General features: G+C 36.8%; 1 long non-coding RNA gene across 1 annotated transcript; it reads right to left on the bottom strand.

The window, feature by feature from the left end:
• Positions 1 to 4,917: 4,917 nt before the first annotated feature.
• LOC121788441 lies at positions 4,918 to 6,168 on the bottom strand. Its single transcript, XR_006047744.1, has 2 exons — positions 5,564 to 6,168; positions 4,918 to 5,388 (listed from the first exon to the last, which is right to left on the bottom strand). It is a non-coding gene; the product is annotated as an uncharacterized LOC121788441 (long non-coding RNA).
• Between the last annotated feature and the right edge of the window lie 17,433 nt (positions 6,169 to 23,601).

Raw genomic sequence — 23,601 nt, 5'->3', positions numbered from 1 at the left:
CATTAAAAATTGTCTAAATTATCACAAACTTTACATTTTATTGTTATTTCACAACTCGGCACAAATATGATATTTTCAGAAAAAATCTTATTATACGTGGGCAACCGTGAAGTGTTTATAATATTTTAGATATACGTTGAAAAGCTACGTTGAAAATCACAATGATTTAGTAAGTGCCAAGTAAGATAAAAAAAATGCGCGGAAGTTGGTTGGATATGGTGATTGACCTGCCATGGGAAATAGTAGTACTAACAAACAAATTAAGTGTAAAGTTTGTTATATTTTAGACCATTTTTTAAGTTATTGGGAAACACTAAGTCTTGGCCTAATTTCGATGATTTTGGAGACCGATATCCCTTTATAAAACAATATGTGTTGGAAAAAAATTGCTTCCTATTATGTGTTGAAAATTTGGAAGTGCAATAAATTGAAAGGAATAATTTTCTTTAACCAAGCGTGAAATACGTTTATTTTTAGATGTGTGGGGATGGTCCGAGGAGTACTATAAAATTGACCATGCTTGTGAAAAATAAATGTTGGATTTATAGCAGCAGACCTTGAATAACAAAATGACTGCGTAGGAGTAAGGGACGTCGTTGAAGTCGTTGAAGTCTTTTTGACACATGATACATCATTAAGGGACGTCGTTGAAGTCTTTTTGACACATGTTCCTCGATAAGAATGCAGCATATAACGTTTAGAAGACTGCGATATTTTAGTTTAATTTAAGCCCATATAATGGTGGTTGAAAGATGATAAAACTATACTATTATACAAAGTTTCAACATGGAAATATTAATATTAAAATATTATAATTCAAGAATAATAAATTATTGTGTATGTAACAACATCTCCTGCTGTGACTGAATGCAAAGTATGAGATCGAAATGTGAAATATTCAGTGGCATTACTTTCACTCAAATTCAAAAGTTCTATCCCTTTGACTAGTGTATTCAAGCGTCGATTTCTCTTGACTAGGTCATCGAGAATTTTTTTTAATGAATTAAACAATTTTAAGCAAAGAAAATTTCATTGTTGCCTTCGATTTATTCTTCAAAGTAGAAAAAAGAAGTTTCATCTCTTATTTTCTAGTTTCTAACATGTATAAAAATGGTAATTCTTTATTGAAGCTAACACAAATTATTTTAGATATAAATTAATACACAAATCAATCCTCACCGTCCATTTCCATTTACACCTTGGGCCAAAAGGAATTAATTTGAGGAAGTATCAGTTGGGCCGCCTTTTAAAGAAAATTGGAAGTATGTGTTAAGAATTTAAATTAAATCATGGCCTCCTCTAAGTTGCTCAAATATTTGATGTTAAGAAGTGGTACGCTAATTAATTCCGAGCAGATGAATAGACTTCGGAAAATTTCTATGCTTAAACAATTTTACATAGGAGGTAACGCTTAAAGACTTTTATGAATGAAGGAAGTAAAGAAAAAGAATAAAATGATCACGCACTTAGGATGCATTCACGTTTGAGTTCAATTGGCTCCTTAAGCCTAATTGAGTATTATTTTTATGTTACTAAAAGGGCGTCTTCGCGCGTCATCTAAAATCAAGTCAAGGAGTTTGTGGGCTAAGAGATAGCCTTTGAGGTGGGCATTCTTTACAAAACATGATTTTAGTATGAAAATGTGAATCTTTTCTCAAGTATGTTTGTCATGCCATGTTTTGCTTTTATGATTACCTATCTGCTTGGTTGTGCCAATTAAGTTAAATCGAATTCGGGTCCCAGTAGCGCCGCAAACCCTACTCGGACTAGTGTACACATGAGGGGACCGTGAGCTAACATAGGAGTTGGCTGGTCCAGTGACCGTCGTGGAATGTGGCCACATTCCCGGTTCACATCAATATCAGATATGGTATTTAAGGTATGTGATTGCGCAATAGAATTTATGAAATGAAAGGAATTTAGTGACTCGGGCCTTTTTAATAAAAACCCCGTGATCACTCAACTGTGGCTGACAAACTAAATGGAAATTATTTTGGCACTGTGCCCACTGAGTATATCAAATACTCAGCCCTGCATGTTTCTTTTCTAACGTGCAGGTTGAGCGTGGACGAGGAGGCGAAGGGGTTGGGAAAAGACTATTAATAAGTAGTAGGTAGCCCAAAGTAGTATGTCTTCATACATATTATTTTGTCTTAGACTCTTCCGCTGCAAAGTAGAATTATGTTCGAGAGATTTATGAACTTAGTCGATACTCTGATTTCATTTTGACTATATACCCATTCGCCTTTGAAACCATTATTTTGAGTTGCTTTTTCACTTACGTTGCTCCATGACTTATTAATTTGTGTTTAGTCGCGAAATAACTACAGTCACTAGTACTAGGGAGTTGTGGTCGTGACAACATATTAAAATTCCTCTAAAATCTCAACCATTCCTTAGAGCATGGAATACAGAGGAGCAAAAACAATTACGAAATGCAGAAAAATAATATTCCAATAGAAGAGGATTCACATATTTTGACATTAGTAAGAACATCATCGGTGCAAGAAAATTGCATCGTGGAGACGGTTATTATCCTGCTTTTTGCCATGTTTGAATCTAGCTCAGATTTCAGTATTGAAAGCCAATATATAAACGCCGAAATTTCTCTTTTCATTGAAAGGATTCATTGTAATTTATTTTCCAAAACATATCATTAGTGTAAATCACATTAAATTTGTTGAGTAGTTGTGGGTACGTTTTGTAATTGCAACCCACATTTAAATATATTTTTATCATTAATATAAATCACATTAAATTTGTTGAGTGATCGTGGGTGATGTTTTGACACTACCACCCACATTCAAATACTCAATATATTTACATCGGTTACATAATTTCTAGGTCATTGATTTAATTAGATACCACATTAGTATAAATCAATAAATTACATCATTTAAAGGTATTTTAACGGAGAAAAAAAAATGTAAGCACAAAACTTATAAATATTCAAATTCATACCCAAAACTCTATAAATATTCAAAATTAAGGTCAAAACTCGCCTTTTATATATGTATAGATGAGACAGATGGAACAATTAATTTGAAAAACCTTCTCCTATATGTATAACTCTATTTTAACTTTTAAACTAGTATCACACCCATATATATGGATACATGGATTAAGATATTTTTTAACATTGATATATATGGGACAATAAATTAGTTAAATGAAATTAGAAACATTATAAACATGAAACAATTAATCATGAAACAATTTGATCACAAATTATAATGTTCCAATATTGATGCCACAATCAATGGAATCACAACACCACCATTTAAGCTGCAAAATTCTACATTGGACCACATGAGATGAAAATTACACGGGCACATGCAAGCTGAACCCAAGAATAATACTATATTTTTATTTAATTGGAAAATTAGTTGATCAGTTATCCAGCCTCTAATACAGCAAGCAAAGACTCCACCGTTCAAATCATAGATTTTTCTTTTTATCAAAAATTAAATAAGAACAACTATTGAAATTTGATCAATATCTTATTTTAATGCAACTAAAATGTCAACCATCACATTACATCCTTTTAGGAGTTGTCGATTGGCGGCGCACATGGGTGTTTTGAAGCTACATTCAATAACATTATTTCCTCAACTCAAGAGGAATAATGTTATTGAATGTAGCTTCAAAACACTCATATTCTTGAAGGGCTTCTCGAATTTGGGTTTTGGTTGATTCCCACCTTGGAGAATCATTTTCTCCTAGGTTGCTCAAATCAATCAAAGGGAGCTTCATGCTTACACAACTCAATTTTATGAATAAAAACCTAGGTAGCTCTCTTCTTGTAGGAAAACTCAAATCAGCTTGGTTTTGGTTATGGTATAGTTTCCATTTTATAGGGCTATTTATAGATCTTGGTTGTGGTTATGCTCTGTTCGGTTTGCAAGATTGTATCCGAGATTAAATTTGTAGTGTGTTTGGTTCATGAGATTCAACCCCACAACTCAATCCTAGATGGATCATGAGATAATTAGTCATAGCTAACCCCTACGACTAAAATAATCTCACAACTCAGTCCTAGGTTATATTTTGTTATTATTTTATCTTGGAAACCAAACAGTTGGCGGTTTAATTATTCATTAAAAAGCTCATTTAGTAGGGATGGGTAAGCATGAATACTTGGTAACATAGTACGGACCAAACTAACCTAATCCAATCCAATACAGACTCAAATATTACCCACAACAACTAACTCTATACTACTACAACTACTACTACTACTACTACTAATACTACTATTTTAATTATTTGTACTTTAATTTTAATATTTTTTAAATTTTATTCACTCAAATTATTTATATATTATTCAAAATCTCTTTGCAATTGATTTTTTTTTCAAATAATTATAGGAAGATAAATTTGAATATACATATTAATGTTCCATCTATCTCATATAAATAGTCCACTTCTATATTTGGTGACTTTATTGTTCCATCACTTTCTCTCTCAATGTTTCTCATATTTTACCAATTTTGCATCAACCTATGTCGTACCAAAAGTGTCTATTCTTATGGGACGAATGGAGTAATATTTAACGTGATTAAAAAATTATCTAATAAATATATACGAAATACAATTAAAATTAGAAAATTATAGGAATATAGATGATTTAATTCTCACATAATTTTTTTTTAATTTAGAGTACTACAATTTATTAAAAAAACATTAAAAAATACATTTAAAAAAAACTGATAAAACAATAATTTAATTTATGGCTTACCCAACCTAGCTTGAGCTAGGTTGAGTCTAAACTTATAGAAAGAAAATGCAGCCCAATCTAGCCTACTTTAGTCATGGGCCTGAGTCTAGAAAGGCCTGGGCATGCGCCGCCAATTGACAACTCCTAAAAGGATGCAATGTGATGGTTGACATTTTATTTGCATTAAAATAAGATATTGATCAAATTTCAATAGCTGTTCTTAATTTTATTTTATTTTTGATGAAAAGAAAAATGCTCAAGCTAGGTAAACAAAGAGAAATAAGCCTCACAAACCACAAGAACAAAACTCACCCAAACCAACACCAAAAGTAAAGAAAAGTTAAAAAGTAAAAACATCTATACCAGGGATCTAGCCTCTAGGTATCAAAAACAAACACCAACCCAAAAATGTTTACATGTTGTTAATGGTTTAGGACTTTTGTTAATAATTTAGTGGGCAGAAAGTAACTATTGGATCTAGCCTTTAGCGGCGTAACAAATGGGGGTATATCTTCCTCCCCTTCAGAGGTAGAAAATGATGGACCTCCTGTGTTCAACCCGGACCTGGTGACAACGGGAACGAATGCTGTTCTTATCTTCCAATTTCCCTCGGAGTCTCTCCAGTTCCCGGTATTGTTCCAGCGTCCACGATTCGGGCCAAGGTACAGCAACTACAAGAAATAAGAAATAACAAAGTAAATAAACTATTTACACTAGTGTCTCAAACACAAGCACATAAAACGTCATCCATCCCCGGCAACGACGCCATTTGAAAAGCCTGCCTTTTAAGCTAATCCTTTATAACCCTCTGAAACACAATCAAAATTAAACACGTATAGCATATACCGCTTGGTCAAGTCTAAGAACGGATGGCTCAAGCTAAGCACAGCTACTGATGGCTGTTTGTGCTCCAGATTGAAATTTGGGATGCCTTTCAAGACCTTAACCCGCACTACTATCGTCTTAGTAGAGGGAAGTACGGGTCGAATCGCACAGGAATGGTTGCGAATGGAATTGAGATTGAGACATTTTGGGGGGTTTTGGCTACTGCCACGCTTTTGGGGGTTAAGATTTAGCTAAGAAAATAAACGACTCAACTTATAAAACTAAACTTATCAAGTTAAATAAGAATATGATGGAAGTAAATAACCAACTGATCAACTAGACTGATAAAGCGAAAAGCAAAAAGCATGTTGGGACCACTGACACAAATGCGCGCACTCCAAAAAGCTGTGAAAACTAGAAAAGGTGACAGAAACATGCAGTTTAACTAACTACCATCTTCTTCTTCTCCAAGAAACTAAAAGCGAACATCAAACAACATATTTGAACAGAGCATGAATATTAACTTGAAATAAAACAGACTCAACACAGATCCGTATGAGATCCAACGTAAATAAGACAGATCTAGACAATCTACTCTATTTTCATGCACCCAACTAGCTGAAAGCACAAAACTACCAACGTGAAAATAAAAAGAGAGCTGAAACTAAACGCATCAGGGTCATCATAATTGAAATCCACAGATCTAACACAGCAAGAACTAAAAACTCCATTTCATAAAGGATCGGCGGTGGAAATATCCAAACTCAGGTTCCAAACACAAAATGCACGATCTAAACACAACGGAATTGAAACTAGAGTAGTTAATAATTAATGGTTAATTAATCTCCTTTTGACTTTATGAATGAGTTATGTATGGATTGACTTGATTAACATGTTAAATATGAATTGAACTATATAGGTTAGGACCAGAAGCGAGGACTGTAACGCCCCATTTTTCTAAACCTAATTTTTAAACCCTAAAGTACTTGCATTTAATGCTATTAATATTGCGAAGTCCGTGAATTAATTGTTGAGTGGAATTGTGGCTAGACTGGGGATTTGTGAAATAAATTACTGAGCGGATTTAAAATAATTCCTTTCCGTGAGGAATAAATATATTGGCCTCAATCTGCGAGTTGGATCGAAAAAATTGAATAAGTGATATAAAAACTCAGTCCATGCTAAATAAATTGTGGCTGCACAGTTTAAATAAAATACAAAGGGACCGCGAATTAAACTAATTTAACTAAATCTTCTCCCTGTTGACTTGGTCACCGGGCTGCATTAATCCAAATTTTTTAATTAAAGATTCTGCAGAGATTTTCCTCCTCCGTGATGAGACTTTTCTCCTCCGTGATCTGTAAATAAATACCAAACAAATTCAAATTAATAAAAAAAGAAAAGAAGAAGAATTAGAATTCGACCGCCTTAACCCACGTTAAAACCGTTTCCTCCCCACTTCCTAAATCTCTCCCATATCTTTTAATACCCTCCCTCTATATTATGCACTCCCCAATTAGTTTCTCTTCTAATCGTTATCTGCAGCAAGAAACCAAGACCTATTCTTTCAACTTCTATTCAAGGTAATCTTGCAAACTCATTCAATCTTCTTGCTTTTGCAACTGGCGAGTACAAAATCGCAATTTATTTACTCGTGACACAATTGCTTGGCATCACAATTTGAGAGGAAAAGCAAAACTTGCCGTGAATCCAATTTCTTTTGCTGCTAGGCAATTTCTTCTCCCCAAAGGTACATCAATTCCCCTCTACAATAGCCTCAATTTTGTGCATCTCATAAGTTCCGTAACCAATCTAATAATCTGGTAATAAAAACAAAACCGAATAAAAGATTGAACATTTAACGAATCGGAATCAAGTAAGAACTTAGCTTCGGGGTAAATCGGGGCTGTTTCGGGAATGGAAACGGATATGCCAAACCATCGGACAACTCTGGTCGCGGCGCTGGAAACGATGATGGAGCGGCTGCTCGTGGAGACGATGGCGCGAGAAGAGAGTGTCTGTCAATTGGGGTTTTATCTTTGTTTCATTCGTTTCTGCTTGAGTTTAAATTTGGGGAAGAAGAAAAGGGGGATTGAGAGAGAAAGGGAGAACGACGGATCTGGAAAGAAGAAGTGTTGATTTCATTACTGTAAAACATTTTTTTATTATTAGTTGAAGATGTTTTTCCAAAGTTTGAATTTGAGACCGTATTTGTGTTTGTCAAAAAGGGGAAGAAGTATACGTGTACACGTATAGTGTTGAATGGGAATATGTGTTTCTAAATTGTTTTATTCATCTAATACCATTAGTATTTTATACTAAAGTAGAAAGGGATAAGAGTATATGTGTACGTGTACGATGGAGTATTTTAGTTCGTTTTTCTTACTCCCTTTTGCCCCATTTAATTTAGTTGGTTTATTTAATTGGTTTATGCCTGTCTTTTATGCGATTTGTTGGTGCTTGATCGCTCGGAGTTAATCGAAGTACTTAAGTTTCTAATTAAGAAAGTTTATAATCTTGATCGAGAAAATAATTGGAGACATAGGATGCATGCATTTTATTTATTTGAAAAGTGTGTTGATTTATGTATTATCAAAATTCTAAAGGTGAATTCTCGCAAGTGAATCGTGATACCAAGGGGAAGAAAGTACTTGAGAATTAAGCTGTCGAGGTGGGCTTTCTTTTGCTAAACTCTTTTACACTTTCAAAAGTATGATTATGGTGGAATAAGGGTGGTTTAAATTGTTATGTCATGCCATGTTTATTTTGATGATGAGATTGTCGCCTGATGCCTAGTTTGTGAGTTCGCTCCATTAGGCTATAGGGCTATGTTAAACGAATTCGGGTCTGAGTAGGGCCGCAAATCCTATCAGGCTAGTGTACACAGGTGGGATCGTGAGCCGTCCTTGCTAGTCGGCCGGTCTCGTGGGCGAATAGTGTGGCCACACTTTCATCGCACTATGGACAGAGGATGTGATTGAATGATTGTTGAGAAAGTGGGGAGATTATTTTGACTGGCCAGTCTATGAAATTGTTTTGTGATACTCGATGCTATTTCTTTTCTAAATGTAAAACTCGAGTTCACTGTGGTATGGATGACATAACTTTCATCAAATGTTTTCGGAATAAGCCCACTGAGTATATTAAGTACTCAGCCCTGCATGTGTTTTCCCTATGTGCAGGTTGAGCGGCGACGAGCAATTGGTGGTGTTGAGCAATTTAAAATTGAAGCATGGTTTGGTTAGTTGTGTACTGCGAGTTTAACTTAAATGACATACATGTTGATTACTTGAGCGGAAATTCATTTTTATGCCTATGTGGTCGAAATTGCATGATTATGAAACTGTGAATACAAAGCATGATGAGTGCATAGTTGCAATTTTGTGATTGTGATACAGATGTCCATGAACTGTATGATTTATGAAATGTGATTCCATGGATGATGGATAGATTGAGTTACTATTTTAAATTTTAATATATGCTGGATGAAATGCTATGGAATGCTAAATGGTTTATATGGATAAACATGTTTGACTGCGCAATACGTTTTATGTGATAATTCATGATTGATGAAGTACGAGGTATCGTATAAAATCATTATGAAAGTGAAATGTGAAATTTTGAACTTTGTTGCAAATGTAGAATCCATATGAAGCTTGAATTAAGCAACGATCGAATATATGTTGAAGTATGAGACTATGAACTATGTCTGTAAAACATAGAGTGCCTAAGAAGTATGCTAGGCTGAACGTGCTCGAACATAGTTGTAAATTAATAACTACAATATCACTTTCCTGAGTGATGGGACAAACGAAAACATATATTTCGAACTAGACGGACTATTATAGCTGCCTATTGTTTTCCCTGGATGATAAGAACAAAAAGAAAGGAAGTTTCTAACGAGATCAAGACAAGAAGAAATGTTAGGTGATGTATCATTACAACGACGAGAAATTGTGCCTGCAATCAAATAAAGTGAATGCAATCGTGCATAACATGTTAATGCGACGACGCGTTACAAATATGACAACACTTATGACACGTTAAGGCCGAGAGGGTTATTACCAAGTGAATGACCGCTAGGGCGTGCCAAAAACAATATGAAGATGTGACCTTCCAGGACAGTTAATTGCTGTAACGACACCAAGAATCTTGAGTTAGAATTTAGAGTTTTCGAGAACGCCTCTATTATCTTCGGGAAATGACGTAGTGCCACATTTGTAGCTAGAATGGATGAATTTAATTGACAGTACTTACTTGGATTATCAAAAATTTCTTTCTATGAAGATCCTTGACAATGATATTCTTTTCGTGCATTTAAAACTTTTGATTGACCTGCAATTTGCAAGTGATGCATCACTGTTTCCTTTTAATGAAAGTAGTGACTCATTCTTGTTCCTCTTGAGTCATTTTTGGAGCCATTCTAATCAAGGGCAATTTCAATAGTACTCCTCATGTTGAAATCCGTTCTGGTCCAAGTAAGACTGTTAAATAGATTTCTAAATTCTTGATACAAGACTCTCAAGAAGGGCAATGGCTCGATCTCTGCAAACACATATGAGGAATAAGTTTCAAGAGACACATACAAATGATACACCAACAACTCAAGGAGTCGAATATTTTTGCATCTATGCTTAGTTGCAGCAAATGGCAGAATAATCAAACGTTGTGCCATACCTAGATATTAGGTCTTGAGAAACAAAAAGCTTAGAGAAGCCGTGTACATCAAATGATCACGTTTTGCGGCTCAGAATTTATGTAAGTGGTTGATCAATGGATATACGGATAACAACTGAGAGTCGGAATATTAAGGTCGTCGCATAAGATCATCGTTGTACGATAGTATTGGAATGAAAATACGAGCACCCTGATAGATTATGTTATACGAACGAAGGTCGTCGATGAGAGGAAATCATCCAACAAGTGGCCAACTAAAATGGGAAACAATCGAAAAGAGAAACGCGTGCAAGCACCATCACCACCACCTCCTCCGCCTCCAGTAGACCGAGAAATTGTGAAGATGTTCTTAAAACAAAAACCTCCCGTCTTCGATGGAATGGGAGAGCCGGAAAAGGGCTGAGAGTTGGATACGCGAATTGGAGCGTATTTTCACGATTCTGATGTGCAACGATGCGGAACGAATGACTTGTGTGACCTACCAATTGACTGGGTCAGCTAACTTCTGGTGGGATACCAAGATGAAGACCACGCCACGAGATCAAGTGGGTAGAATGACTTGGGAGAACTTTAAGGAGGCGATATATAACAAGTACGTACCAAAGGGCTACTGAAAGGCAAATGCAGCTAAGTTTTACAACTTAACCCAAGGGCTTATGTCGGTGACTGAATATGACCGCACTCTGCGATATGACTCGGTATGCACCTGAACAAGTTGACACCGACGAGAAGCTAACTGATAAGTTCCGTGAGGGTCTAAGGCATGAGATAAAGATGGCATTAGCTAGTCGTGGGAGACTTACATACGCAGAAACGTTGGCCCTCGCACTAGATGTTGAGGCAACTATGCCCAAGGAGAGGGCGATGTGAAACACTACACTGGCACTGCCTCCACCACATTATTCTCGAGAGAAGAGAAAGTGGGATGGGAATAGGACCCACTATGAAAACAAGAGGTACCAGCCCACCCAAAACCGACCACAGTATGGGGGCAGACAAAATTTCTCTAACTAGAGGGGTGACTTCCGACCTAGACCACCACAATGCAATGTGTGCTCCAAGTACCATTTCAGAGAGTGTAGAATGCAGAACACTACTAAGTGCTTTGATTGTGGAGGAAATGGCCACTTCCCTAAAGAGTGTCCGAGCAAGAATGTGGGGATGGGGTCAAGGCAGAACAATCAAAGATTCCGTCAGCAGCCGAGGGCACCACTAGCGGAACCAAGGGTGAATCGTGATCAACCTTCGCGACAACAACAACTTCACCACCCAAGACTTCCCTCCTTAGAGCATATGCGTTGATTTCTAAACAACCCAAGACTGAACAAGGGAGTCACGAAAACGGAAACTTGGCAAGTATGGGCAAACTCCTCGATACATCTATTGTTGTATTGTTTGATAGGGGCGCATCGCATCCTTTCATATCAGAACTATGTGTGCCTGCTAATAAATCTGAGCACAAGATGATGGTGACCTCACCAGTGGGAGGGGTAATAGAGATTTCTCAAACATGCTCGAATGTAAAAATTTTTATGGGAGAACTTAAGCTAGTCACGCACAACCTACAAGTCATGGCAATGTGGAATATCGATATAATCTTGGAAATGGATTGGTTAACTGCCAATTTTGCTACTATTCGTTGCAAGGAGAGACAAATATCATTACAAGCCCCTGGAAAGGAACCAATCGTGTATCATGGAATCACGATGAACAGAAAAACGTCTATCATCTCCGTATTCCAAGCCACTACGATGTTGAGGAAAGGGCGTCCTGCCTATCTGGTCTATCTACAAGGAGATGGAAAAGAAGAAAGGAAAGTGGAGGATGTTGCCGTGGTACGAGAATTTCCAGACATTTTTTTTTCCTGAAGCTTTGCATGGCCCACCGCCAGATCGACAATTGGAGTTCATAATCGACCTAGAGCCAGGGTCGACACCGGTGTTCAAGGCCCCATATCGAATTGCACCTAAAGAGTTGGAGGAACTCAAGATACAACTTCACGAACTCATGGACTTGGGTTTCATTAGACTCAGTGTTTCACCGTGGGGCGCGACTGTGCTTTTTGTGAAGAAGAAAGATGGGTCGATGAGAATGTGTATTGACTATAGAGAGTTGAACAAAATGACCTCAAGAACTAATATCCACTGCCGAGGATAGGTGACCTATTCGATCAACTTCGAGGAGTCGGTGTGTTCTCAAAGATGGACTTAAGGTCCGGATACCATCAATTGAGAGTCCGAAGAGAGGACATACCGAAGACTGCTTTTCGCACAAGATATGGTCACTATGAGTTTGTGGTAATGTCGTTTGGATTGACGAATGCACCCGCAGTATTCATGGATTTAATGAATCGAGTATTTCATCCATATTTGGATAAATTCATTTTGGTCTTCATAGATGATGTACTCGTCTACTCGAAGGATGAGAAGGAACACGAGGAACACCTGCGAATCACTTTGGAGCCATTGAGGAGTGAGAAACTATATGCCAAATTCAGCAAGTGTGAGTTTTGGCTTAAGGAAGTGAACTTCCTTGGTCACATTGTGTCGGCAGAAGGAATTCGAGTGGACCCCGCCAAGGTTAAGGCGGTACAGCAATGGAAAGCACCTTAAACACCAAACGAGATTCGGAGTTTCCTAGGCTTGGCAGGATACTACCGAGGGTTTATAGATGTATTCTCCAAGATAGCGAGACCCATGAACCAACAACTCAAGAAGGGGGCAAAAGTCAATTGGACCCCGGAGTGTGAGGCAAGTTTCTAATTGTTGAAGGAGAAGCTAACTAGTGCACCGATTCTAGCCGAGCCAGGGCCTGGAGTGAACTACGTGGTAGACACTAAAGCTTCGAAGGTGGGACTTGGATGTGTGTTGATGCAAAACAGCAAAGTGATTGCTTACGCGTCACGACAATTGAGGCCACACGAGTTGAACTATCCAACCCACGACTTGGAGTTAGCAGCGGTAGTACACGCATTAAAGATTTGGAGACATCATCTCTACGGAGTTCGATGTGAGATCTTTACGGACCACAAAAGCCTAAAGTATTTCTTTGAGCAGAAAGATTTGAACATGCGGCAACGAAGATGACTCGAGTTGGTGAAAGACTATGATTGTGGCATCAACTACCACCCCGGCAAAGCAAATGTAGTGGCAGATGCTTTGAGCCGGAAGGACCATTCCCAACTGGCTACTTTTCTCACCAAAGAGGAAAGCCTGATTCGCGAGTTCAGCAAGATGCGTTTGGAAGTTGTGGGGGCACTTGGAACAGTGGAAGCCCGAATCGCCACCTTAGTTGTTGAACCTGATCTAAGGTAGAGAATTATTGAAGCACAACGGATGTATGCGAAATTAGAGGAGATTCGTGTAGAGGTGCGAACTGGCGAATCTGGGAATTTTAGCGAAGAAGGTGACAATGCCCTTACTTTCGAAGGAAGACTATGCATACCGAATAACGAGGAACTCAAAAACGAAGTTATGAGTGAAGCACATGAGACTCCTTACACCGCCAACCTAGGAATACGAAAATGTATCAAGATCTGAAGAAGTCCTTTTGATGGAATGGTATGAAGAGGGATATAACGTCATTTGTTGAGAGATGTTTAGTCTGCCAGCAAGTGAAGGCTCTACATCAACGACCGTATGGGAAGTTACAATCACTGGAGATCCCTGAGTGGAAATGGGAGCACATCTCCATGGATTTCATGACGGGATTGTCGAGGACTCTGAGAGGAAACACCACTAATTGGGTAATTATAGATCGACCTACCAAGATTGCGCACTTCATACCGATTCTCATAAGTTATGGGTCCAACAAGCAAGCTCAAATTTACGTCCGATAGTGACCCAAAATTCACCTCAAGATTTTGGATAAGTCTACAGAAAGAGCTTGGAACTAAATTGAACTTCAGCACAACGTTTCACCCGCAAACCGATGAGCAGTCCGAAAGAACGAGCCAAACTCTCGAGGATATGTTGAGAGCCGTGGTACTCAACCGAGGAGGAAGCTGGGAGGCAGCACTACCATTGATTGAGTTCACCTACAACAACAGTTTTCAGACAACGATAAACATGGCGCCGTATGAGGCATTACGGGAAAAAGTGTAGATCGCCACTCTACTGGGACGAAGTTGGCGAGAGAAGAATACTTGGACCCGAAGCAGTTGAAGAGATGGTGGGAATCGTTTGGCAAATTCGTGAAAGGATAAAAGAAGTTCAAGACAGACAGAAACCATACGCGAATGTCCGACGAACTGACCTACAACTCCAAGCTGGCGATAAAGTTTTCCTGAAGGTATCCTCGTCAAAAGGGACAACACGTTTTGGCGTCAAGGGCAAATTGAAGTCGTGATTTATTGGGCCTTACGAAATTCTTGAAGGAGTGGGCCCTGTTGCATACCGATTGACGCTATCACCAAACCTTGGGAATTTGCACACCATTTTCCATGTGTCACAGTTATGGAAATACGTGTTCGACCTGAAACACGTGATCCAATACGAAGAAGTCGCCTTGAATCCAGACTTGAGCTACGAGGAGAGACCCCAATCTATTTTGGACCGAAAGATCAAGAATGTGAGAAATAAACATGTTGCTTGTGTCGAAGAACTTTGGAAAAATCATGGGCATGGAGAAGCCACGTGAGAGAATGAGGACAAGATGATGGAATTGTACCCAGAACTCTTTACTTAAGGGTAACAAATTTCGGGACGAAATTTCTGTTAAGGTTGGTAGGATGTAACGCCCCGTTTTTCTAAACCTAATTTTTGAACCCTAAAGTACTTGCATTTAATGCTATTAATATTGCGAAGTCCGTGAATTAATTGTTGAGTGGAATTGTGGCTAGACTGGGGATTTGTGAAATAAATTACTGAGCGGATTTAAAATAATTCCTTTCCGTGAGGAATAAATATATTGGCCTCAATCTGCGAGTTGGATCGAAAAAATTGAATAAGCGATATAAAAACTCAGTCCATGATAAATAAATTGTGGCTGCACAATTTAAATAAAATACAAAGGGACCGCGAATTAAACTAATTTAACTAAATCTTCTCCCTGTTGACTTGGTCACCGAGCTGCATTAATCCAAATTTTTTAATTAAAGATTCTGCAGAGATTTTCCTCCTCTGTGATGAGACTTTTCTCCTCCGTGATCTGTAAATAAATACCAAACAAATTCAAATTAATAAAAAAGAAAAGAAGAAGAATTAGAATTCCACCGCCTTAACCCACGTTAAAACCGTTTCCTCCCCACTTCCTAAATCTCTCCCATATCTTTTAATACCCTCCCTCTATATTATGCACTCCCCAATTAGTTTCTCTTCTAATCGTTCTCTGCAGCAAGAAACCAAGACCTATTCTTTCAACTTCTATTCAAGGTAATCTTGCAAACTCATTCAATCTTCTTGCTTTTGCAACTGGCGAGTACAAAATCGCAATTTATTTACTCGTGACACAATTGCTTGGCATCACAGTTTGAGAGGAAAAGCAAAACTTGCCGTGAATCCAATTTCTTTTGCTGCTAGGCAACATCAATTCCCCTCTACAATAGCCTCAATTTTGTGCATCTCATAAGCTCCGTAACCAATCTAATAATCTGGTAATAAAAACAAAACCGAATAAAAGATTGAACATTTAACGAATCGGAATCAAGTAAGAACTTAGCTTCGGGGTAAATCGGGGCTGTTTCGGGAATGGAAACGGATATGCCAAACCATCGGACAACTCTGGTCGCGGCGCTGGAAACGATGATGGAGCGGCTGCTCGTGGAGACGATGGCGCGAGAAGAGAGTGTCCGTCAATTGGGGTTTTATCTTTGTTTCATTCGTTTTTGCTTGAGTTTAAATTTGGGGAAGAAGAAAAGGGGGATTGAGAGAGAAAGGAAGAACGATGGATCTGGAAAGAAGAAGTGTTGATTTCATTACTGTAAAACATTTTTTTATTATTAGTTGAAGACGTTTTTCCAAAGTTTGAATTTGAGACCGTATTTGTGTGTCAAAAAGGGGAAGAAGCATTGGAATTTATATATATATTACTTTAATAATTGGTGATGGTTTTAAAATAGTGGTGGAAGAGTATACGTGTACACGTATAGTGTTGAATGGGAATATGTGTTTCTAAATTGTTTTATTCATCTAATACCATTAGTATTTTATACTAAAGTAGAAAGGGATAAGAGTATATGTGTACGTGTACGATGGAGTATTTTAGTTCGTTTTCCTTACTCCCTTTTGCCCCATTTAATTTAGTTGGTTTATTTAATTGGTTTATGCCTGTCTTTTATGCGATTTGTTGGTGCTTGATCGCTCGGCGTTAATCGAAGTACCTAAGTTTCTAATTAAGAAAGTTTATAATCTTGATCAAGAAAATAATTGGAGACATAGGATGCATGCATTTTATTTATTTGAAAAGTGTGTTGATTTATGTATTATCAAAATTCTAAAGGTGAATTCTCGCAAGTGAATCGTGATACCAAGGGGAAGAAAGTACTTGAGAATTAAGCAGTCGAGGTGGGCTTTCTTTTGCTAAACTCTTTTACACTTTCAAAAGTATGATTATGGTGGAATAAGGGTGGTTTAAATTGTTATGTCATGCCATGTTTATTTTGATGATGAGATTGTCGCCTGATGCCTAGTTTGTGAGTTCGCTCCATTAGGCTATAGGGCTATGTTGAGATTGTTGCATGATGCCTAGTTTGTGAGTTGGCTCCATTAGGCTATAGGGCTATGTTAAACGAATTCGGGTCCGAGTAGGGCCGCAAACCCTATCAGGCTAGTGTACACAGTTGGGATCGTGAGCCGTCCTTGCTAGTCGGCCGGTCTCGTGGGCGAATAGTGTGGCCACACTTTCGTCGCACTATGGACAGAGGATGTGGTTGAATGATTATTGAGAAAGTTGGGAGATTGTTTTGACTGGCCAGTCTATGAAATTGTTTTGTGATACTCGATGCTATTTCTTTTCTAAATGTAAAACTCGAGTTCACTGTGGTATGGATGACATAACTTTCATCAAATGTTTTCGACATAAGCCCACTGAGTATATTAAGTACTCAGCCCTGCATGTGTTTTCCCTATGTGCAGGTTGAGCGGCGATGAGCAATTGGTGGTGTTGAGCAATTTAAAATTGAAGCATGGTTTGGTTAGTTGTGTACTACGAGTGTCGTTGTGTCTCCACACATGACATCACTCTTTCTCTTGGACGATTCCGCTGAGACATTGTTTTTACTCGTCAATCTTTTAGCTTTGAACCTAATTATTTGGATAATGTCAAACTCTTGGCCCCTTTTTATTAAATATTAATTATTGGTCAAACTCTTTACTGAAACCTTAGTTTCCTTCGTCTGTTTATTAAGTTCTTTTAATCACGATCACCCGTATTTATTAACCCTAAAGGGCGGTCGTGACAGTTTGGTATCAGAGCCTCAGTTTCTTTCCGCTCTGGACCCAAGAGTCTTTTGGAGTCAAAATCTATCCTTGTATTAATTGGCTAAAGTGTTAAACGTCGAAGGCTCAACACCACAACTCGTCACGCCCAACCACAAAAGAAGTGGTAAGAATATTTTGGCGACTTTTTAAATGAATTACTGAAATCTTTTTAAAGTATTGAAAACAACTTTACAAATGTTGTGAGTGAATTAGTCAAATGTAGTGAACTTAATACCTAATGACCTGTAAATACAATAAATTTTGCCAGCCATAACCTAAAGTCATAAAAGAAAATACAAACTGAGACTCGTTCAGTTTCCCTTATATGGCCTGGTGGGCCCACGTAATTGGATCTTTTTTCAAGTGTTCAGTGTTGGAGAATTGCGGCTGGTTAGGGGCTTTAGGTGTTAATATTTGTTTTTTAATTAAATGGTTGCGGAAGAAAATACCCCCGCCTATTATATAGTAGAAGGAATATTTTTTTAGTCCACGAACTTTGTCAATGTATCATTTTAGATCAGTGAACTTTAAAAATATCATTTGAAGTCAGTCAACTATGAGTTAATATCAATCGAAATATTTTTTTACTATTTTCAAGTTTTTTGGATGAAAATACCCTCAATACCGGGTACATATTTTTAATAAACTTATCACATACCTATATTTTTTTATACATATTTTTACTACTCCCTCCGTCCCTGAAATTTTGTCACATTTCATTTCCTGCACTCGTTTTGAACAAATGATACTTCCTCCGTCCGCAAAATGTTGTCCATGTTTGACTCGGCACGTGTTTTGAGAATGTAAAGAAAAGTGAGTGAAAGAAGTTAGTGGAATGTAGGTCCCATATTTATATATTGAATTTATAATAGAATGTGAGTGTAATGAGTTAGTGGAATATGAGAACCATTTACCAAAAAAGTAAAATAATAGCAAAGTGGACAACATTTCACGGACGGACCAAAATGGAAAAACTGGAAAACATTTCACGGACGGAGGGAGTAATATATAATTAATGAAGAAAGGGTAAAGTAAGATAGAGAATAATGTAGATAAGACTCTCTTCTACGTTATTCTCTCTCTTACGTTATTCTCTCTTTTTTACATTATTAAGCAGTACATTGCCATTACTCGGTTGATTACATCCATTATATATGTTGTGTTTACGACATCAGACACTAGTACCAAAATATGCTTATGTTAGCAAGAAGTTCCGCATACTATGTATGGATCAAAACAGACATGGCAACAAGTCATTTTTTTCTCAACCACAATGAGTTATCCAAAAAAAAACATAGTGTTAAAAGTAATATAAATAGCGTTTCCAATGATTATCCGTATGATCAATCCAATTCATTCACGACTTCCTTCTGCCGTGGAGGTATGCTTTTTATACAGGTAATGAACTCGGTGGGGGTCTGTCGACAGTAGAGGTGGTCGACTTTCTTTCCCCTCGACTTCCTCTTCTCTTTGTCTTCATGAGACGTACTAGCCTCGGCCCCTTGCTGTTCAGCCAATCTCTCCCTGAACTTTTGGGCAATTGCACGTGGAAGAACATCATCCACTACTTCGTCAATATCCAACCTTGGCTGCTTCGCTGCTGTCCAAAAATCAGTAATGTATCGCATTAATGCACAACACTATCTGTATAATGTACAAATGTAATCAAATAATGCACCAATGAATTAATGTATCGCATTTGTGCATTAATGTATCGCATTAATGCACAACACTAATTGTATAATGTACAAAGATAATCAAATAATGCACCTGAATTAAAACTAAAATCATAATGTACACCAGTCCCTACAATAATGTACATATTGCAACAAATAATGCACAAATGAAAATAATAATGTACATATAGCATCTGACTTAATCAGATGGATGTAGCTTCAATCTAAAAAATAATGCACAGAACTGCATACAATAATGTATACATTTCAGTAACTAATGCACGACATAATATAACATTCACTAAACCAAATCCATAATGTGTACCAAGTAATGCACAAACGAATATTAAACCAATAACAAATTTTGTTAACAACTCCCTACAGTACTGAACAAATAGGATCAAATAATGCACAGATGATAACAACATTCACTCATTTACAGGCTTTTTATCAAACTGATTTATATAGTTTCAAACAAAAACATAATGCACAACAATTCATACAATAATGTACACATTGCATCAAACAATGCACAAATAAATACAAGATACACTTAATTACAGGCTGTCCAAAATCGCCCAAAAATTACCTGCAGTCTGGGTTGGTTGGCTTCTGAAGGGCCTTCCTCGTTTCGTCATACTGGATCTGTGACACAATCCAAAAATCAAATCGGGATACAATCTTCTCTCTAAAATCGCCCAATACACAATTGTAAACCAGTTATTAACTACAAACTTCAATAATGAACAGAACCCTAGCACAAATGAACCCAATTTTACGATTTACGAAAAATTGACCAAAACAAGTGCGAAAAACTTGAAACTATTTGGTAGAAAACAATGAATCTACGATTAGGTGGTGTGTCGTCGGTGATAATCGCCGCTTAACAGTGGTGTCGTCGGTGATAATCGGCTATTAATAACAAATTGAAGCATAAAAACCCTACCTTGATGTCTACTTGAACCGGAAGTCGCGCGCCAAGGGAGTACGTTTTCGACAGTGAAACGGCATCGGAGGCTGGAAAAAACGACGAAAATCAACTTTTGGGTTTGATTTTGGTGGCTGGTAGTGGCGGCTAGGGTTTGGAAATGAGTGGAAATTGGGGGAGACGATGTTGAATCGTGGGTTTGAGGAGTGAGACAGTTGGAGTGAGAGAGAGTGTGAGTAGATGGAAGGTCTATGAAAATCTCGCTTAAATCTCGCTCCTTCCGTTTTAATTCATGGTTGCCTTACAATTTTACCCATATAATGCACAGAATGAACCTAATAATGCAACACGGGATGATTTTGTGAGGCTTCATCTAGTCCGTCCATCATACTAATCTAATGGTTGATATTAAGAAGGAAATAAACACGAAGGGGGCAATAGGACCCTAATGCTCCCATATATATATATATATATATATATATATATATAAGGATAGAGTCCCATTATTCACAAATCCAGTCTTAAAGACCCAACCGCAAAACCATACTAAATTAGGGTTTTAAGATCTAGTGTTTCCTGAAGGAGATACACAAATTTATAAATTATTTTCGCCTTCATCACGAGCCTATTTTAATTCATCCGAAGGCAAATAAGTCATACTAACATGTTACGAAGATTTAACTTCATTCCAGAATTTATTACTTCATTCCAGAATTTATTACTTCATTCCAGTATGTTTTTACTTCATTCCAATAGGATTATTACTTCATTCCAGTACGTAAATGTGGTTTCGCCGTCGCATACCATTCTCTCTCTTCACAATGTCTATCAGCACCGCCACAACACTGATATGGTGTAATAAACACATGGAATGATGTAATAAAATTTGAACGAAGTTTATGTAGAAGCATTTGAAGTCCTACTGGAATGAAGTAAAAACCTTATCCAATGAAGTAATAACGTTTATAAATGAAGTAATAAACCCACTTAAATAAATTGTATTTTTTAAAGTGAATAAAGTAAAATTCTAGGTCAATGACTTCAAATGAAGCATATGTTGAATCATTTCAAAACCTACTGAAAGCAAGAAAAACATGTTGTAGTTTCAAGGTATTATGTACGGAGTGAAGTAATAAACCTAATACAATGAAACAAAATGGGCTTGTAATGAAGACCGAAAAAAATTTACACAGCAGTACATCTCATCAAAGAACTAGATCTAATGGCCCTAATTTGGTCTCTAGTTCGGTCTTTAAAATTGGTTTGACATTGATCACAACTCTATATATATCTATAAATATATATATAGGTGTGTGTGTGTATGTGAATGTAAATACTAAATATGGGGTGTTACAATAATTGATCTATGTCCGTAGGTGAAATAATTCTGCGACACGTTCTACCATCACATCACACTAATAAAAATATGAAACATCTATGTCAATAATAATTCCGCTGGTGGATAACTTCGACCTGAGCTCGATTAGGATGGTTCTGTCAGGGGCAGCGCCACTGGGGAAGGATCTGGAAGTCGCAGACGGTTTTGGACAGGTGAAAAGTGAAAAATAACTTATATACCTAACTTCATTTTTCATGTCCTTTAAATGATCATTTAATACCGGAAACACTAAATTCAATTTAATTACTCCCTATATTTGTGTAGAGATTATAAAAATCATACAACTAATTGATTTACTTTATTTTACTCTAAATTCAGTGTTAGGAAAATTAGTTGGGTATGTGGAGGAATGTGAAGTTACGTCGAATTAATTTGTCATTACTCCTTATTGATCTATTGCATATATACCTAATCGATTTAAATCCTTATTATGGTACCACTTGCATCTAATACTTTGTCAATTTTGATTTATAGTATAACTAAATGCACGGTTCCTAGAGAGATATTGAACCAAATTTTCAACAAATTCAACATTTATTTATTGAACAATAGAATGGCATACTAAATTTGATTTCATTTTATTTAACCCTTTTTTTATAGTGATGCTCCCGTCTTAGTCCGATAATTTCAATAAATTGTTTAATTAATTATAGAATGATTGTCAATGTCTGCAAATGCTACCACATAACATGCATGTTAAAAATTTGTACACGAAGTTATGTACTAGCCATGTATAATAATAATATTATCATAATTTCTAACCTTTTTTTATTCTAGGTAGGTTAGATAGACCACGAGGAATTCAAAGATATTAGACAAAAATAATAAATTCATGGGCTAACTAATAAACATAAATTTCCTACCCCGTTTGTCCATTATTCTAGGTGGGTTAGATAGACCACAAGGAATTCATGATATTGGACAAAAATAATAAATTCATGGGCTGACTAATAAACATAAATTTCCTTGCATGTTTGTCCATACTATATTTTTTCATAAGTAATATTTAGTTATATTATAATTCAAAATTGACAAAGTATTAGATGCAAATGGTACCATGATAAATATTCGAATCGATTAAATAGATATGCATCACATCAATAAGGAGTAATGACAAATTAATCCGACATAACTTCACATTCCTCCACCTACCCAACTAATTTTCCTGACACTAAATTTAGAGTAAAATAAAGTAAATCAATTAGTAGTATAATTCTTATAATCTCAACACAAATATAGGGAGTAATTGAATTGAATTGAATTTAGTGTTTCTGGTATTAAATAATCATTTGAAGGACATGAAAATTGAAGTTAGGTATATTAGTTATTTTTTACTTTTCACCTGTCCAAAAACCACATGCGACACACGGCTGAGCAGAGCCGCTTCCAGCTCCTTCCTAGAGGCGCCGCCTCTGGCATAACCATCCTAATCGAGCTCAGGTCGAAGTTATCCACCAGTGGAATTATTAGTGACGTAGATGTTTCATATTTTTATTAGTGTGATGGTTGAATTTGTCGCATAATTATTTCACCTACTGACATAGATCAATTTTGTCTTGAACTAGTCATTTCAAGTGATGTTTCAAAGCTAATAAAGATGATTTTTATATTTCTACCGCTGTGGGCTATATTAGTAAATTCTATGTAATTTAAGATTGAAATGGTGTTGCATATATTAATATCACTGAATTTTTCATGATAATAAAACAGTCATTTCCAGCCTTAATTCAACGGGCCCTTGCCCATTAAACGAGTCACAGAGAAAATTTAACCAACAAATCAAATTCTACATTGGGCCATTAAATGCACTATGAATGCCCCTATTTACCAATTCAACCACACCCATATTTTATAAATAATAACCCTCTCAGTCTCAACTCATCTTTGTAGTGCATAGACATCTCATCCGCCACAATCAGAAATCCAAGATGTACGGAACAATGTTTGCTGAGATGACGGTT

This window comes from Salvia splendens, unplaced genomic scaffold, assembly GCF_004379255.2.
Source record: "Salvia splendens isolate huo1 unplaced genomic scaffold, SspV2 ctg1045, whole genome shotgun sequence".
NCBI lineage: Eukaryota > Viridiplantae > Streptophyta > Magnoliopsida > Lamiales > Lamiaceae > Salvia > Salvia splendens.
The sequence above is the reverse complement of the archived record's forward strand: the minus strand, read 5'-3'. Positions and strand labels throughout refer to the sequence as shown.